This window comes from Vigna radiata, unplaced genomic scaffold (genome assembly GCF_000741045.1).
Source record: "Vigna radiata var. radiata cultivar VC1973A unplaced genomic scaffold, Vradiata_ver6 scaffold_180, whole genome shotgun sequence".
In the NCBI taxonomy this organism is placed as follows: Eukaryota; Viridiplantae; Streptophyta; class Magnoliopsida; order Fabales; family Fabaceae; genus Vigna; species Vigna radiata.
Genome location: NW_014542002.1, coordinates 652,432 through 657,039, shown reverse-complemented (window position 1 = coordinate 657,039; position 4,608 = coordinate 652,432). Strand labels below are relative to the sequence as shown.

Here is a 4,608-nt window from a genome sequence, read left to right as displayed (position 1 = left end):
TAAAAGAAAACAAAATCCCTTACAAGTGCGGAATCTAGACATCCTAGATAACTTTTCTTCCTTAAAATAAACTCATATATGTTATTAAATGTTGATCACAAAATAAATATAAAAAATAAATATAGGAAAATGATACTTTGATACCTTGAGGGTGACAAATTTTTGACACCAATGATGTGTCACGTCCTGATTGGTTGACTTTTAAGAAAAAATAAAATAAAATTAAAGTGACGTGGATTAGTGGAGGTCGCTGACAGAAAGGGGAAGGAAACATTGGATTCAAATTTCATTTTCAGAGTTTGCGAAAGAAACCCTAGAGAGAGAAACTCTCCTGCCCAACGTTCAAAGCCCGTCACGACTCCACCGTCGTTCGCCATTGAATGGCCATCGGAGGACCACCCAGAGGCTCTTCGCGTCTCTTCTCACCGATCATCTTCGTGTCTCTTCCAGCGTCAGTCGTCCCGTTTCCACCGACGACGACCCAAAGGCCTTGCCAGCACCCTTGCCGATAACGGTCAGGCCACCGTGGCCGTCGTTCCGTCCGTGTTGTCTCCAGCCGCCGGTGTCGATTGCTTTCTCATTCCGCCGTCTTACCCTGCATTTGGCGAGGTAGGTCTATTTTGAATCAAATGTTTGTTATATACTAAATGGAAAATTGTAATGGCATGGTACCTTGACTGTGTTTATGATGCGTTATGAAATTTGTTGATGGTTGATTAAGTTCAAAGTATTTCAAATTTGATTTTGATAATTATTGTACTATATGAACTGATGTGAGCTTGTTGCTCTGTTTTGAGCTTCCTGTATGTTTTAAAGATTGCTTATCTTGTCGTTTTCGTTTTGCATTTGGGTCGAACAAGTACATGCATGCCAAAGACGATAGAAAAGCACATAATTTGTAAAAAAAAAAATTAAAACAAAATTGATTGCTTAGCTGATGTATTTCTTTCTACTTTGAGGTCATCTCATCACAAAACAACCAAGAGAAGAGATTGGAAAGTTGCTTAAAATTTGATATTAAGTTTGTGGTTGTAGGATGGGTCATTAGAGAGAAACTAGGATTGTGTCTGGTTTATTACTTCTTAATTATTTGTTGTTACATGGTTAACTGTTGGTAATAATATAAAGAAGATGAAATGTAGTTTATTTACCACGCACTGAAGGTTCTGCTTCATATCTGCAAAGCCTGAAATTATGGAGAAGACGGTAACATGAGGTGGTCCCAATATCAAAGGCCAAAACTCAATGCATGCCACCTGTTTGATATCAGACCACGGAACGTGGCTTGTAGTTTTATTTTAACCTTTCAATGGTGTATCTACAAACTAAAGTATTTATCCATATAAGAGATGATAAAAAATCTAATGGAAAACTCAGATGGATTCAGTGATTAAAAAAAAGTTATGAAACTATTACTAATTTGAAACTATGAACGATTAATATCTTTTGAGATATGAACAATTTATGATAATTTTTTATATGAAAACTAGTATCCTAATCTAAACTTTCAGTTATGTTGCATGGACCCTCGGCTTCTTACGTAGCATGCTAATAGATCATTCTGATATTGTCAAATTCAGAGAAAAGTCAAAGTTCAGTTTATGATTTTATTGCTTTTATTCTTGCTAGCAATAGGCATCAAGACAAATTAACGTGATTGTTGTCCTCTTGAAAATAAATATGCATGCAGAACGTAAGCTAATATAGTATACATATTAATAAAGAAGGAAACTACTTTTAGATCTAGCTATAGAACAGTTCATTGTAACTAATACAGAGAAAACTACCATGTTAATTGCATTAATAAATATATTTCCATTATTTTGTTAATTGCATCTAGGGAAAGATAGAGGCAACACTGAAAGATATTGGATGCCGAGCTCACAATTATCAGAGCAAGGACTTTCTAGTTCTAAAATTCTGTTCTTGATTTTTGTGACATTATTATTTCCTTGGACCCATGATCTTAGTCATCTACTTTGAGTTTAAACTTCTCTCTCTTTGTGATGAACGAATGGCATCGATGACTTCCTTTACTTGTCGCCAACACCTGTACCATTAACAATAAGAAAGCAAAGATATTACCATGTTAATATATACTGCAGAGCAAACTGAAATTATTGTTGAGTGTTTGTGATTTCATTTTACTCTGTTCCTTGCCTAGTGTTCAATATCAATGTATGCTTCCACTATCCTTTGCCAAGGGAATGGTGAGTATGTCTGTGATCTTTTTTTGGACTATGTTCCTAGCGTAATGATGAATGTCAAGTACTTGTTAATTGCCATGGAATTCTCATAAATTATTGAGATAATAAACAAATGTTTTCTGGCTACCTTGCTGCTTCTCTTATATATGTTTTATATATTTGATTTTTGATGTTGAATTACTTATCGGTCATATACTTATGTAATGCTTAATTGAAACTTCTAAGTTTGTCACTTTTTCCTGAATTAATTGTTTGATATCATGTGATGAAGTATTTCATTGAAGCTGATCCTTTTTACAATTATTTCTATTTTTATTTTATTTTTTAAATGTAATGGATGAAGCACCAAAGAAAAAGCGCGGCAAATCTTCCTATGGCAAAGAAATCTCTCAATGCCAAAGAAAAAGCACAACAGGAGGAATGAAACATGAACCTCAATAAAAAAATTGTATAAGTTTATCTTGTCCAAGAAAACACGTAGTATTCATTTCCATTTAGGTAAATAAAGCCTTATTAATTCGATGGTGTGTTTAATGTACATTCCTTCTTCCATTTTTATTTACATAAGTCCTCTTATTTTACCCTTGTTATTTTGCGACCTTTGTATTTCTATCCTTCCATAAATTTTCTTTCTAATTTTCTTATACACTATTTTTGTAATTTCCGAAGACTTCAATCTTACTTTTGTGGAAGTTAACCTTACTTTTTGCGCCTACATTTTTCAGTGATGGATTTCAATAAAGCAAAAGGTGGTCCCAATGTAAGTAAAGTTGTTGTATTGAAGATGTAATTGCTGGTTTGAATAGTGTAGGTTAATGATTGTATTTATTGCAAATAATATGCAGCCTCGATGTCGTTCGTGGTGTGATACCAAAGTCATTGTGGAAATTAATTCAAAACTCAGAGAAGTTGACCGGATTCAAATTGGACAAACTTCATTCAANTGGTGTGTTAATATGGACAAGCCGATAGACTTATGCAGTCCATTGTTGTATGATTCATTTATAGTTAATTACAACATGTTATTGAACTTGGTCATATGATTCATTTTGTGAATTATTTGTTTGCAGGCGGGACTTCAAGAGATTAGGGACAACTATGTTTCTGATCCTGATAATGTGCGGCGGAAAGAAGTCTTCCAATATATATAGTTCACGTGTTACATTTTGACTAAAAATATGCATTTCAAATAAGTGCCAGATTGAAACATGTCGTTTTCGTGCAGTAACTTAGCCTAAACTACCCACTTAGAATGTCTTTGCTACCACTTTCATCTCTGCACCATGACTTCAAACATAAAAGTTTTTTTGGAGATGGACTTCAATATAAATGTCTTATTAAAACTTAATTAAAGAATTTTATTCAATATAATTGGTTGATAATAAAGTGTCGAGTTTAAAATAACTTGTTGATTGAAAGATGCCCTCTTCGTGCACAAAGTTACCCTAAACTACCTAGTTATAATGCTTTTGCTACCCATTTCGTCTGTGCATCATGACTTTAAACATAAAAGTTTTCTTGGGGATGAACTTGGATATAAATGTGTTATGAAATGATAATTATAGAATTTTATTCAATATAATTGGTTAACAATAATGCCTGGAGTTGAAAATAAGTTGTTCATTGAAACATGCCCTCTTCGTCCAGAAAATGAGTCTAAACTACCCACTTATACTGCAATTGCTACCACTTTCGTCTCTGCACCATGAGTTCAAACATAAACTATTTCTTGGGGATGAACTTCAATATAAATGTCTTATTAAAACTTAATTAATGAATATAATTCAATATAATTGGTTAATAATAAAGTGTGGAGTTCAAAATAAGTTGTTGATTGAAAGATGCTCTCTTCGTGCAGAAAGTTAGCCTAAAATACCCACTTATACGACTTTCGTATCTGCACCATGAATTTAAACAAGAACGTTTCCTTCGGGAAAAAACTTCATACCTGATAATTATTTAAATTTATTGAATATATTTGGTTAACAATTAAGTGTGGAGTTCAAAACAAGTTGCATATTGAAAGATGCCATCTTTGTCCAATAAGTTAGCCTAAACTACCCACTTATTTCCACATTTTTCCCAGGTCTGTTACTACACATTGAGTGCTAACAATCATTTCTACACTTGTTTATATAATTCCAGTAAGTGTTAAAAAAAGTTTGTTGAATTAAAAAATAAGGACATTTTCAAAGTTGACCTCCCTGTGCAAAAAGTTTGAAGATGATTGGCTAACTAAATTCACAAACCTGCCTAACACTTTTATGCACACAAACATCACAAACAGAAATCAATGTAATTAAAACACTTTCATACAATCCAATTAACTTGAAACAAATGCCAAAAAGTAAATGTTTGTACATCAACATCATAAGTTATATTATCCAGACCATGTAGTTCT

The 4,608-nt window shown here is 33.2% G+C and overlaps 1 long non-coding RNA gene across 1 annotated transcript; it reads left to right on the top strand.

The window, feature by feature from the left end:
- The first annotated feature begins 278 nt into the window (after positions 1-278).
- On the top strand, positions 279-3,540 carry LOC111240746. Its single transcript, XR_002666290.1, has 4 exons — positions 279-609; positions 2,933-2,967; positions 3,053-3,153; positions 3,278-3,540. It is a non-coding gene; the product is annotated as an uncharacterized LOC111240746 (long non-coding RNA).
- Positions 3,541-4,608: the final 1,068 nt, after the last annotated feature.